Below are 15,291 nucleotides of genomic sequence, written 5' to 3' on the forward strand. Positions count from 1 at the left end.
TTTTGTGTTTTTAAAAAGGAAGATAACTCCATTTTATTTGGGGGAGAAGACAGGTGTTATTATAAGAATCCTTGTGATTTACATAACTGGATGTTAGGGACTGCAAAACAGGAAATAAGATAATTACGATATGCTGGTGTTGCATCTCACCTGCGTTTAATCTGATCACTAACTTTAGAACCTAAGCCCTTCCCCTACCAGAAACTATAACTCTACAAAACCGTTGCCAAAGGGATGAGAATGATACCATTCAGCGGAACTACGAAAAAGAAAGTCGAACTGGAAAACCAGAAAACAGACGGCTCAACTCTTCTCTAAACTTTTCCAAGAGCAGTGTTTTTGCAGGTATGTATTTCTGATTAATCAAAATATAGATTTGAATCCAGTTAACATGTTTTGAGCACGTCGTCTGTGCCAAGACCTTTGAACACACACACACACACACATACAACAACAACAACAACACAGACAAGAAGGCATTATAAGGTTATAGATATTAAGGTAGGATGGATTAAATCCCACAAGTAAGGGGACCCCTCACTCTAAATTCACCTCTAAAGATTTGGAAATTATCTTACCGGTAGAAGATCATCATCCCTTCAAGAACACCAGCTCCTGCTGAGCAGCAACCCCAACCTTGGAAGAAGGACAGCTGTGGCTTGGTTTACCCCACAGTGGTAGCTGTGTATTCAGAGCACAGTTGTGTATTCAGAAGCACTCAAAATAAAAAGAAGCAGAGGCCACCTGCTAAACCACTCATGGCCTCCTCAAACAATGACACTCTGAAAAGCCATGTGCCCCTAGGACTTGCCACATCATTGGCCTGACTTGTGCAACAGCAGGAGGCCAGAGTTAGGAAGACTTCGTTTCTCCTTCCACTTCATCCCTTCAAGCACATAACCTGTGCAGCCTGTTTTCTTCCTGTCCTCTATTAACTATGAGATGAGGTAAAAATATGCCGCAATCATGGGAAACATACAAAACTGGATGCCTGAAATGTGCTTGGCTGTGAAGGGCCACCTATGCCTTCAAGGTGATAAAGATCCAGACTGAATGCAAAAGAATGGTAAAGACAGAGCTGAGAGGGCCACAGTTTTAGTGATAGCCTCAGCTATGAAAAGAGAGAGAAAACAGAAGGACCTGGGAAAGTGCAAGGATGAAGCAATTAAGTTTGAGAGATGTGACGTGAGGTTTAGGAAAGGTGGATTTTAGCCCCAAAAGACTTTTAGCTAGACATGGACTTAATATCTTGAGACGTCATTATTCTCATTAAAGAAAAAATTATCTTCTGATTTCCCAGGGGTTTGGGGGTCCCAGATACATCCACTTAGGAGGTAAGTTCTAAGTTCTCTATGGAACAGCAATTATTATTTTTGATATTTTTGTTATATTATAATGCATAAACCTGGGACTGGCTACATACTTTGCAGAGTCCAGGAGAAAATGAAAATGAAGGATTGCATGTACAAAATTATTAAGACTCACAGGCTGGTAAAAGCAACACCCTTCTGATCAGGAGGCCCCGCGTGAATGCACCAGTCACCAGGCCATGAAGCCAGCTCTGCATAAACCAGCATCAGAAAAAAAAGAATTTTTTTTTTTGCATCTCACCTGCATTTAATCTGATCACTAACTTTTAAAGAATTTTTTTCTGATGCTTGGTAGTCAAATACAGCTGATTGTATCAGAGTGCAAGCAACACAGGGAAGACTAAGGATAAGCCCCACAAGGGCAGGTATTTTTGTTGTTGGGTTCACTATTCTACAGGAATACAAGTTGCCCAGTTAAATGTGAATTTCAGATAAACAGCAAAAGAGGATATTGAGGAGTAAAACAAAACAAAACAAAAATTTCTTGCTTCGGGATAGATCATTATTTCCATAACCATTTTCAAGGATGCATACATAAATATGTAATATTATTAAACACTTTTGGAGACAAAATCTACTTAATTTATAGATAATGTATCATGTATAATATGTACATGTATGGTACATGATAAATGTACCATAGAGAGAGAACTGCTATATCACAAACACTCTGGGACAGCTGTTTGCATTCAATTGTGCTTTCAATTTTTTATCTGTTTATGCTCCCAAACAACTGATTATTTCATTAAATTGATTTTATTTCTTCAAAGATTTTTGCACCTTCAATCTAAAAAGACTAAAAGCTTAATTGTTGAAGGAAAATTTATCGAACCTAGTGAGAAATTAGATACTTGGGTATACTCTTCTCTATTTTACTTTTTCTCTTTCTGCTTCTGTATATTTTTCCTTGCTTTTTCTTCTTTCCTCTTTCCTTTCCTCCTTCCACCCTGCACAAAGCCATCTGACTTTTACCATCTGTATAGTATAGGCAAACTTTGAGTACTAACTACAGCCAGCACTGGGCATGTAAACATCATGTGATAGGATTAAACTCAGTTATTCAGAATGCTGTCTTTATTTTAACAGAGATATTACAATAGCCTTAAATACTAGCCTACAATTAATATTACTGAGGTGTATTAGTCTGTTCTCACACTGCTATAAAGACAAACCTGTGACTGGATAATTTATAAAGAAAAGAGGTTTAATTAGATCACAGTTCTGCAGGACACACAAGCTTCTGCGTCTGGGTAGACCTCAGGAAACTTACAATCATGCAGAAGGCAAAGGGGAAGTAGTTACATCCTCACATGGCCATTGAGAGAGAGAGCAAAGAGGGAAGTGCTACACACTTTCAAACAACCAGATCTTGTGAGAACTCACTCACTATCACAAGAACAGCAAGGGGGAAGTCCACCGCCACGATCCAATCACCTCCCACCAGGCTCCTCATCCAACACTGAGATTATAATTCTACATGAGATTTAAATGAGGACCCAGAGCCAAACCATATCATGAGGAAACACTGGCCTTAGCCAGAGTGGGTATAGGAGAGAATATACAAAGGCATATGTATGAATACATAAGCATGTTTTCATGAATGTCAGTTTATCTTAGCTCAATTCTTTGGAGTCAAAGAAAACTCCATACGCTGAATTCCCTGCTGAAAGTGGCCATTGTGGAGGATTCATGACGAATTCAAGTACATGTGAAATTCTAAAGAGTTCTTCAGGACAAGTAAATAAACAGAAGTAAAGATCACCTCCGTTATGTAGGTGAGATTTTCGTTCTGCCCCAGGGTGGCACACAGCAAAGCTGCCCACACAGAGATTTTGCGTGACCCTCTGCAGTTGCTTCTGCGCTGTCTCATTCACAATCCTACCATGGGCCTGCTGGTAAAAAATCATTTATAGAGAGGGACAGTCCCTCCCCACCCCACCACCAAATACTAACTAACTTTGTAAGGCTTCTCCAGCCTGTGGGGTTGCCAGATAAAACACAGGCTGCCCAGTTACACGGGAATTTCAGATAAACAGCAAAAAAAATTTTAGTATAGATAGCTCCCAAATACTGTATGGAACATATACTAAAAAATTGTTGTTTATCTGAAGTTCAAATTTAACTTGGCATTCTTTTTTTTCTTGCTACATCTGGCACCTCTTGGAGCATGGAATTTAGCAGAACATGCTTTGGGTTTTATCTGAGCTTTACTGAGCTTCTGTTCACACCCTTAGAGCAAATACACCCCAGAGTATAAAGAATATCAAAGATCAGTTGGATCCCACTGGAGGAACTGAAGCAGTCACATTGACCAGCAGAAACGAAAATGGCGTGCCACTGTGTTAGGAGGTTGTGGGTCAGGGGGGCCCTGGGCAGTGGTGTCTTGGGGCCTGTGGACACTGTAGGGAGTTCTATGAAAGCTGTGACCACATAGGTGGTTCTGAGAGGGACGCTGTGTGTGCTGTTTGTCATCTTCTCCAGTTAGAGGAGGCAACAGAGTGCAGCAGAACAGTCTTCGTCATTAGTTTTCACTGGGATGTTTCTGCTTTGGCAAAATACTTGTCAAACATCTCAGTCTGCAAAACGCATGGCTTGGTAGGAGAAGGAGACTTTGGGTCTGCTCCCAAGCCAATGCTGGGGAGAAAACACTCCAAGTAGGGGTGAACACAGGCTCATGAGCAGAAGGTTTTGGCCTCCATGGGAATATCAGGAAACTCAAGGTCCATTATCCTTTTTCCCTCTGGTAGAAGCACATGCCCATTGGCAGAAAAGACTGTGAAGTTTGGAGTAAGCTCATTTTTTTTTTCATATAGTAAAAGGGAGATTTAACTCAATGATTAATTTTATTTATTTAAGAAACACATAGCATTTCTTATCTTCCAGGTGTTGTTCTAAGTGCTTGGCAAGCATCAACTCACTAAATCTTTTAATAAACTGGGAGGTAGGTGTTATCATTGACCCCATTTTACAGAAAAAGAAACTGAGGCACAGAGAGGTTAAATAACTTGCCCAAGTTTACACAGGTAGGAGGTGGCTAAGCCAGGAACCATCCCGGGCAATCTTTTAACTACCTTGCTAGACTTCAAGGAGGGCTTGTTCCCACATTTGAGCAAGCATTCAGCATTTTGTGATGACTATAAGAAGATGAAGATGCATGATGAGGCACATAGCTCCATGCTAGCCCTGGAAGGGGTCAAAGATACATGACCTCTGGCTGGCACATCATAGGCACTCTGCAATTACAGTTATTGCTCTTAGGCCAGGAAACTATTGTGCATGCCAGGCCAGTGCAAGCTGCTAGGGACACATAAAAGAAAAAGTCCTTATCTCTGTTGCAGAAGTTGACAGCTATGAATCATATTTTCCTCCCAAACAGGACAATCAAGTAAGAGTGATCCAGTTAGCTGTGGTGAAGCAACTGGCCACATCGTCCCTGAAATGCTCAGAAAAGACCACTAGTGATCTTCTAACTTCTAGCCTTTCTCCAAGCTGATTATCTGTTATCTGTATTTCCTAAAGATGTGCCTGGTGGCTACATTGTATACCCAAATATTTGCTTATGTCGTAGATCCACCAACGTTGGCCAAGTGAAATAATACATCACAGCCTTGTGTATCCCTGGGACTTAAAAAACAAGTATTATTATTAAATGTTGCTGTATTTCCTGACATTTTAATAAAACAGATTTATGAAACAACATACATTAAGATTTGGGGTAAGTGAACCTTTTGCTGATATTTATAAAATCAGAGGATCTCAGGGATGGCCAATACCTCCAAGTTGTTCTGGCTCAGCAGTCCACTGGGGTCTGAATTGTCCTCTATCTCATTGTTGCTAACTTCCAAGAATCCCATTAAGAGCCCAGATGCATATGCAGTGATTGTTTAAGCTAAGTTATAATGCTATATGATGTGCCAGGCACTTATGATTTATGCTATGAATTTCAGCTTCACAGCCTATATTATACCTTATCCAGAAAACTGTGAATGTATTTAAAAAAACCCTATAGATTGTACATTGAAAGTTGATTACATTTTCTTGAAATACATTTTCTTGAAATACATATACTTCCCCAGCTAGAGGTTTGTCATTTAAAAAAAATCTGTTCAAAGAACCAACTTTTGGTTTTATTGATTTTCTCCATTGCTTTTCTATTCTTTAGTTTACTGATTTTCACTCTAATCTTTACGATTCTTTCCCCCTGCTTGTTATAGTTTGGTGTTCTTTTTCCAGCGTCTCAAGGTGGGAGGTTAGGTTTTTAGTTTGAGATCTTTCTTCTTTATTATTATGGGAATGTACAGCTATATATTTTCCTCTAAGCACTGCATTGATTTCATCCCACAAGTTTTGGTGTGTTGTGTTTTCATTTTCATTCATTTTAAAGTACTTTCTAATTTCCCTTATGATTTCTTCTTAAACTCATAGGTTATTTAAGATATGTTGTTTTGGCCAGGCACGGTGGCTCAAGCCTGTAATCCCAGCACTTTGGGAGGCCGAGATGGGCGGATCACGAGGTCAGGAGATCGAGACCATCCTGGCTAACCCGGTGAAACCCCATCTCTACTAAAAAAATACAAAAATCTAGCCGGACGAGGTGGCAGGCGCCTGTAGTCCCAGCTACTTGGGAGGCTGAGGCAGGAGAATGGTGGGAACCCGGGAGGCGGAGCTTGCAGTGAGCTGAGATCCAGCCACTGCACTCCAGCCCCGGCGATAGAGCAAGACTCCACTTCAAAAAAAAAAAAAAAAGATATGTTGTTTTATTGTTACACATTTGTGAATCCCCCAAACTTCTTTCTGTTGTTATTGATTCTTACTTTTTTCTCATTATGGTTATAAAAAAGAATTTGCATTAGTTTAATCATTTGTAATTTAATGAAGGCTGTTTTATGGCATCTTATATGGTCAATCCTTAAGAAAGTTCCATGGGCATTTAAAAGAAAATGCCTATTCTATTGTCACTGGGTGGAGTTTTCTATAGATGTCTGCTAGGTCTACCTGGACTTGGTTTATATGTTGATCAAGTCTATTTCCTTGTTTGTCTTCTGCCTACTTGTTTCATTCATTATAGAGCATTAGTATGAAAGCTTCAAACTATTATTGTTGAATTGTCTATTTATCCCTGATATGGTTTGGCTGTGTCCCCATCCAAATCTCATCTTGAATCATAGCTCCCATAATTCTCATGTGTTGTGGGAGAAACCCAGTGGGAAATAATTGAATCATGGGGGTGGTTCCCCCATACCGTTTGAGTGGTAGTGAATAAGTCTCATGAGATCTGATGGTTTTATAATGGATTTCCTCTTTCACTTGGCTCTCATTCTGACTCTTACCTGTCCCCATGTAAGATGTGTCTTTGCTCCTCCTTTGCCTTCCATCATGATTGTGAAGCCTGCCAAGCAGCATAGAAACATGAGTCCATTAAATTTTTTTCTTTATAAATTACCCAGTTTCAGGTATGTCTTCGTCAGCAGTGTGAGAACAGACTAATATATCCCCTCAATTCTGTTTGTTTTCACTGCATGGGATTTTGGAGTCCCAGTGGTTAAGTACATTGTTATTAAATTGTTATTTTCTCTAGATGAATTGACCCTTTTGTCATTATAAATATTCCTCTCTATTTCTAGTAACTTTTTGGTTTGTTTTAAAGTCTGTTTTGTTTGATGTTAGTAAAGTTACTACAAGGTTGCTGTTTGCATGGTATATCTTTTTCCATCCCTTTACTTCCAACTTATTTATATCTTTCAATCTCAAAGGTGTCTCTCGTTGACAGCATGCAGTTGGATTTTGTATCTTTATCCAGTCTGATGATCTCAGCCTCTTGATTAGGTTGTTATCCAATGAAATCTAACATTTAATGTTACATTGATAGAGTTGTGTTTATATCAGATAGTTTACTTTTTGTTTTCTGTCTCATCTTCTTTTTGTTCCTCTATTCCTCCATTATTGATTTCTTTTGCATATGTAAATTTCTTTCACTATGTTTTTTACTTTTTTTCTAGTAGTTACTCCAGGGTTTACTATATATGTCTTAACTTATCAGAATCTACTTCAGATCTATACTAACTTAATTCCAGTGAGATATATAAACATTACTCCTATATAGCTCTGTCAACCTCACATCTGGTCTCTTTCACAGGCATATTTGGTTACCTGCTTTTGATCCTGTGTAGATTATACTTTTTCTGTTTCCTTGTCTCACAACTTTTTCTTGATAACTGAACATAATATTTTGTAGTAACTCTGGTTACCAATACTCTCCCTGAGCCTTGTTGTTGTTTGCTTGTTTATTTATTTTGTGACTTGGCTAGACCATTCTAGGGATGTCTATTTCCCCAGTAGTGTGAGGCCCCTGATGTTGCTTCTCAAAGAGTGCAAAGTTAGAAACGTGCACAGTCAGGTGGGATGAGAGTTGTTTGAGCAGGGCTTTCTTTGACTATTTCTTTCCCTTATCACACTCAGCTGATAGGCTCCACTAATTGCTTGTTGATTGCTCAATTGTTTACAAGAATGCCCTGATATAAACTGTTCCAAGTCTGATCCAATTAAATTTGAGCTCTTTTTCAGGGGTAGGTGTGAAGTCAGTGTTTGAGGTTTGTTCTGACCTCAGAAGGGCTCATCATAGCTATGTCTTATAATTGGTTCTCTCTCACAAACGAACTGGTCTATTTGATTTGCTCCAGACGACCACCAGAGTACTCCAGATGCCCACCAGAGTAAGTGCCAGAGAATAGGCAAGTAAGCAGGCTAAAAGAAAACTTTATTAACTTGCCAATGTGAAAGAGGGGCGAGGTTCACCGGTCTCCGGCGGTGGAGGCCGACCAAGTCGCTCCAGCCTTCTCCGGCGAGGTTCCGCACACCAGCAGGGGCCAACGAAGTTCGCGCGGCCTGCCGGCTGGGAGCGGCTTTTATGTCCTGGGCCGGGAGTGGGCGGGCAGTGGGTGGGACATAGGTGGGTCGGGGGCGGGACATAGGCGGGTCAGGGGCGGGGTGGTAGGCACGGCTAGGTAGGTTTCGATTTTCTTCGTCAGACGTCAGACTGCGCCGGTGCAGTCGACCTGTGCCTTTCCCGGGCGTGGGAAAGTTGACAATGAAGAACCCGGAAATGCGGCATTTTAGTCCTTTTGTTCTTTTGTTCCCTCCCTCCCTCCGTCCAGACACTATTATTTAGCTTGGGTCTCTTGTGAAGCCTCCTCTTAATTGCGTAACTCTAAATCTTCCATTGCTTATGATAGTTTCTTTAGGCTTGAACTTCCCCACACTGTGTTTCAAAGGCAAGTTTTAGAAGGCTTGCCTCTCCCTCTGGGATAAATCTTTGAGCCATGACTCCATAGCTGGGGATAGGAATAGTGGTGACTCCCTGCTTTTAGGAGCAGGGCACCAGGTGAGATGGCAGCCTCTGGTTTTCCCAGCTTATCTCTCCTAACATGGAGACTCTACTCCATATTGGAGCAGAGTCTGCCCTATGAACAAGCTGAATGAGAGCAAATGGGACCCCAGTACTCTCAGTGTGCTATGGCTGATTGAAGTATGGATGGAAGAAGGGATTCCTTGACCCAGCTGTACTCAACTGGAATTTAGACTTTGCAATTCTTAGCTGGGGAGGATGAGAAATGCTGGCAGCCTGCTCCTCCTGGGAAGATACTGCAGCCCTTGATTGAGAACTGAGGGGAGCAGGATCTTGCATTCTTGGCTGCACTCACTTGGGATGGAGTCTCTGTCGTGCTGAGCTAGGAGAAAGGAGGAAGTGGGCTTGAGGTTCAAATGCCAGACTCTTGCTGTTCTTGCAGACTTTTAGTAGACAGTCTGGAGCGAATTTTCTGCATTTGCTGTGTGTTCTTAGAGCAATTTCCAGAAACTTCAGATGGTTGTTGTTGCCTTTTATGTTTTCACCAGTTATGTGTGTTTAGTGGAGGAGCAGAGCCATGCGGCAGCTCACATGGCCCATTCTGGGAGTGAGAACATATTCTTCTAGTTTTCTGTACTTTTTTAGGTATGTTTCGTATACACAAAGAATAACTTTCACAATTGTTTAAATGGCCTATAAAAGGGGAGAGGAAAGACTTTACTTTATATTCACAATGTCACTGACCATACATGGGGTTCTGTTTGATTGGTTAGTTGTTTGTTTATACACTACCACCCACATCAGACAGGACTGGAGATGGTTTAAAAACTGGATATGCTATAGCAAGAAAAGCAAAAGATTAATTCAGGAAAACAAGGAAAAGGGAAAGTAAGAAATTCTTAGAGGTATTTCCAATAATGATTATGCATTTTGCTAAAGTGCTTATATTTTCTTGACTACTCACTAATGTAATGAAAAACAAATGTGGTTTTTCAAGGTGCCTAGTCTCCTTAAAGGGACACATCATAGCATCTGCTTTTTTGGGCTGCATTTTCCTATAGCACTTAACCTGTGGGCTCAGCTACTCATTAACATAGGGTTTACAAGCCACTTGTTTTTATGAAACTGTTCCTTCTGTCTTGTGTTAATCTCCAGACTTCTGAAATAACTGCCTATCTTATTCCTCAGATATATTCTACTAAAATTTATTATCACATTGTCTTATAAGAATAAATAACTAGAGTTGAAATGTATATGAGTAATTCATTTTGATTTATTTGGAATAGCTTGTTCACAGCTCTGACTATATAGAGATACCCGATAGATACACTACTAAATTCTCCTTTCGTCTTGTTATTTTGGGCCCAAAGCACCAAATCAATGTCCTTTACTTTTATTTCAAATTGTATTGTCAAATCACAAATATTAAATTCCCACACAATTGTCATTTAATGAAAGATCAGAACTTCAGAACATATAGTTTACTTGATACCAAATAAAGGTGATTGCATTGCCAAGCCTGAAGATGCAAAACTCATATCCTGAAGATGGGAGAGACAAAAGGAGTCTGTATTCTTAATGACAATTTTTAAGCTTCTACAGAAATCTGGAAGCTTATCTTCAAACTTCCTGTTATGTAAGATAATTAAAGACTACTTTATGGCTTAACTGGTTTTTAGTCAGATATTCTGACTAGTCAGATATTGGAGCTGAAAGTATTTCTAATACAGTGATCCTATGAAGTTGTTAGTTTAAATTAGGTGGATAGCCAAGAATTTTACAATGAAGGCAGAGAATTCTTTTAAACAGAATTTTAATTAATTCTTTAAACAAGAATTAATTTATTTAATTAAAAGAATTCTTTAAACAAGAATTTTACAATTAGAAGCTAACCTTAATGTAGGCTAGTATTTAAAATGACCCTTGAGCGCTCAATTTACTCAGGTATTTGTGTCACTAATAATTTTCAGACCTTGTATGTAGTAGCTCATTGAAAATCCAAACAGAACAAGTGCTATTGGTTTTGGTTTTTTCCCCCTACCACTTGCATCTGAATAAACATGCCTGGGGCTCTGCAGGAGACCCCTGTCAGATTTTTGAGACATCTACTAGACCCTCCATCATTTGGTGACTGTATTAGTCCATTTTTGCGGGGCTGATAAAGACACACCCGAGACTGGGCAATTTACAAAAGAAAGAGGTTTAATGGACTTACTGTTCCACGTGGCTGGGGAAACCTCACAATCATGGTGGAAGGCAAGGAGGAGCAAGTCATGTCTTACATGGATGGTGGCAGGCAAAAAGAGAACTTGTGCAGGGAAACTCCTGTTTTTAAAGCCATCATATCTCGTGAGACTCATTCACTATCACAAGAACAGCACAGGAAAGACTCGCCCCCATAATTCAATCACCTCCCACCAGGTTCCTCCCAAAACATTTGGGAATTATGGGAATTACAATTCAGGATGAGATTTCAGTGGGGACACAGCCAAACCATATTAGTGAGTGAACCTCACCAAATATTTATTGCTTTTAGATATCTTGTAAATTCCTGTTCCAAGCTCATGGAGAGAAATGCGTAAGCTCTTTCCTGTCTTGCAGGTTTCCATTGGAAGGAGAAGACTGTCTTTAGCCCACTGCATCCCCTTAATGCTATCCCAAGCCTTCTCTGTGCCAGGGACTGGACACACATTAAATACGAACCTGTGTGTGGACTTCTTTCTTAGGAGCCTTTGCACCAGCACAGTTGAGTCGTTACCCCATTCACTTCTGTCTCTAACTTAACAACCCACCATGGGAGGTTAACTCAATACATCTTTGTTACTATTTATAAAGTAGTGTGTCTGTTCCCCATTTCCTATTCCTAAATGCATTGACTTGCTCTTCTACTTTTTTTTCAAAACATAAGAGTAGAGCTCTTGAGAAGCTGTTGGCTCCTGCATCCCATCAGTCAACACCAAAACCTTACTAAGAAAGATGGTTGTCTATTTTTCATCCTATATGGTAACTTAACTTATTAAACATAATAATATATTATATTGGTATATGATTTAGAGTTTACAGGTGCTACTATAATAAAAATTGTGTCATTTAATGTCCTAGGAATGTTATGTGTTGGGTATTTTATTCCTCTGTTTAAAACAAGGAAGTTGAGAGCCAGAGAGATGAAGTGACTTACCTAGGGCCACATTGATACAGGAGGGGGGCAGGGAAGTGCTGAGTAGAGAAGAACAGGGTCCCTGGCAAGGGCTCCACCCTTGGCCCTGTGCCCACAGACGTAGGTGAGGAAAGGCACTCCTGTTTTCATGTCCAAATGTTGCATTTTCCAAGACCACTCTGACCTGTCACACTCCCAACATGTGCCTATAAAAACCCTGAGACCCTAGCAGGCACATGCACAAGCAGCTGGACATTAAGAAAAACACAGTGGCAGAACACATCAGTAGATGCTGGCAGGTCATTGGCAGCGAAATGCTGTGGATGCCAAGGGAAATTTGGCCAAGGGCGGCTGGAGGAGAGCCCAGCTGCTGAGCAGCCCGACTCCAGGGGAAGACCACCTTCCCACTCCATCCCCCTTCTGGCTCCCCATCCATCTGCTGAGGGCTACTTTCACCACTCAATAAAACCTTGCACTCATTCGTCAAGCCCACATGTGACTCGATTTTTTTGGTACCCTAGGGCGAGAACCCCAGGTTACAGAAAGCCCTCCATCCCTGTGATAAAGCAGAGGGTCTCACTGAGCTGATTAACACAAGCTGCCTGTGGATGGCTAAGCTGAAAGAGTACACTGTAATACACACCCACTGAGGCTTCCAGAGCTGTAAACACTCAATCCTAGACACTACCCTGAGGTTGGAGCCCAGGGTCCTCACAACCTGCCTGTCTGCCTGCTCTCCCTAGTGGTTTGCGCCTTGAGGCACCAAAGAAGCCAGCCACATCCCCATCACATGCTCTACAAGGGGGATAAGGGAAAACTCCTGTCCCGTTTCAACACGGCATGACTCGCAAAGAGATGTTAGGTGTGTGTCCTGGTTCTCCTTTACCAGTGTTTGAATAGAGGGTGAAGATGGCAACCCTGAAAGGTAAGTTAGAGAGTGTCTTTCATTTTTATGCATAGTACATTGAAATTCTATGTCTTACTCCCTTTTCCATAAGGGAGAATTAAACATGCCATGTGTCAAGGGAAGTTGAATGAGATCAGGGAGGGGAGTGCTCTGAAGGACCAGAGGCAAATATCAGCTCAGGAGGGGCAAGGTCAGCCCCAGGAAGCAGCATCAAATCCTGGGTCTCCAGAGTGGGTGTGAGATGGCAAAGACGGGCAAGAGGCTGGGAGCCGGGGCATCAGGACAAGGCCTGGAGGCAGAGGCCAGATCACACGAGGCAAAACAGTGTGATCTGGCTGACAATATAAGCTACAAACACAGAAAAGCATCTTGACCTGTTCTGACCAGGTGCTGGTCTGGTGGCACAGGAAAACTGCTCCACTGGAAGGCTAAACAAACAAAACCACTGCGGGTTGAAGAATGGGGTTTCACAGTTGCTCTAAAATAGCCATCGATCAATGCAAATGTGAACCAGGTCTGACCAGAAATGCTCTGATAGGTGAACATTATTGTAAAATATTATCCTTGAAAAATATACACGAGGATAAATGTCTTCGACCAGAGACAATAGAGTTACGCAAGTTCCGATCATTCAAACTGTATATGGGAAGGAAAGAGGTGCATCCTTTTTCCCGATGAAGACGCTTAGGAAAAGCCAAGCACAGCGGTGGGGTGAGGATAGGCACCATAGGAAAAAAAATGCTTTCTGGCATCATCTTGATTGAAGAAGGCAATGGAAGTCTTTTAAGACTAAAAATAGACAGCAACTCCCGAAAATCTTTTAGCTCGTAGTTTCATCTGAAAAACAGTCAAATTTTGAGTCCAGTCTAGCTGAAAATGTGCATCCCTTGGCTATGGGGTGGGTGCTGCTTCCATGGATAGAGGTGATTCTGAAGGGGACTAAGCACTTTGGTTTGCCCAAGAGTGAGGATGATTTCCCTTGACACAGGACTTTCAGACTGGGAAAGTATTAGGCAAACCAGCACAAGTTGGCCATCAGGGGCAACCTTTCTCTCACAGTAACACAGTTCTTCTTAGAATAATGCACAGCTGCCAGGGTGCTCCTCTCAGTCTCACCCACGACATCTGCCAGGTCAGGGCCAGGACACCAGACAGGTGGAGCCGGGGATGACCATGGTGTGGGGCATGCGCTGGGACGGGGAGACTCCTCAACAGCTGGGCTCAGCGATGGCTTCTGCCCCAGCACATTTTCTGAGGACTTTAGCTGTCTATTTTCAGAGGAAAAATACAAAGGTTAAGTCCTTCATGCATGCAGTAGACCTTTAAGAATTCCACTTCCACCCCACCCTCAAAATTGGCTTTATTTATTTATTTTTACCAGAGAAAGAGAAAGAGACAGTGACAGCGAGACTCGAGCACGCATATCTTGATGGACTCCAAAATGCTCTTCCTAATTCCTTCTCTGTGGCTCATTCTTTGTCTTCTATTTGCATTGGTGTGCCAATTTATTACTGACACTTCAGTGGATGATTTGGAAGGGATTTCTTAAAAAATATTACATTAATGTCAGTATGACAAACTTTGCCAATTCAAATGTGTACTGTCTTGGAAGTAGCATTGCATAAGGAAAAATTATTTTCTAACAAAAATAGGAATAAAATTCAAAATCATATATTAAAATCTAAAATGAAAATGACAGAACCTGTAGCAACCTCTGCATGATGTGAAGGTGGTTGCAATAAAAATTGTGAGGAAAACTGAAAAGCAGACGGTTTCATTCTCCTTGTGATTCATCGGCCTTGGAGTTTCAGCCTCTGAAAGTTAGAACATGTGTTTGTTTGATGTGAAAAGTATCCAGAGACAAATATCAAATCTCACATAAATTTTTAGTACCTTGGGTAAATTGTAAAATCAAGACTGCTTCATGAAGGCAACAAGACTCTAAATAAACTCTGGAACTAGAGTCAGTCTTTTTATAGTGTGGATACTATGTGTAGGGTAGGTAAGTTATTTTACAGAATAAGAAATCTAGACATATAGACTCAAATGAATTTAAGGTTTTGCCTAAACTCATACAACTTTTAGGCCACACCTGGGCCAAACCATTTGACCCCAGATCTATGCTTTTCCTGCTATCCCACATGGATATGTATCTGGATGATGTGGAATTTCTCCTGTATTCCTCCCCTTTTCTGATTGTATCTTGTATATTGGTCTAGTTAGGTAAATGCGAATACACATAAAGCCCTGCCCCATCACCTACTATCTGCAATTTTTTTAACTACTCTGAGTAATAGTTGGCTGTTTAAAACATGTGCACATAAATTCGCACCTTGTGGGGATATTGTGAGACTTAATGAGACAACGTGTGTAAAGAATTTGGGGTAGCCTTTGGCACATAGTAATAGTTCAATAAATGGAAGTGTAAGGTAGCAAAACTACATAAAAATAACACTCCATAAGCAAACTTCTGCAAAAATTGTCATTATAATATGTCAAATTGTGGTATGCT

At 40.9% G+C, this 15,291-nt stretch overlaps 1 long non-coding RNA gene across 1 annotated transcript; it reads left to right on the forward strand.

The window, feature by feature from the left end:
• The first annotated feature begins 1,098 nt into the window (after positions 1–1,098).
• LOC104664511 lies at positions 1,099–14,543 on the forward strand. The gene is made up of 3 exons (XR_748283.1): positions 1,099–1,334; positions 11,317–11,460; positions 14,161–14,543. It is a non-coding gene; the product is annotated as an uncharacterized LOC104664511 (long non-coding RNA).
• Positions 14,544–15,291: the final 748 nt, after the last annotated feature.

The sequence above is a fragment of the Rhinopithecus roxellana genome, chromosome 4, assembly GCF_007565055.1.
Source record: "Rhinopithecus roxellana isolate Shanxi Qingling chromosome 4, ASM756505v1, whole genome shotgun sequence".
Taxonomy (NCBI): Eukaryota; Metazoa; Chordata; class Mammalia; order Primates; family Cercopithecidae; genus Rhinopithecus; species Rhinopithecus roxellana.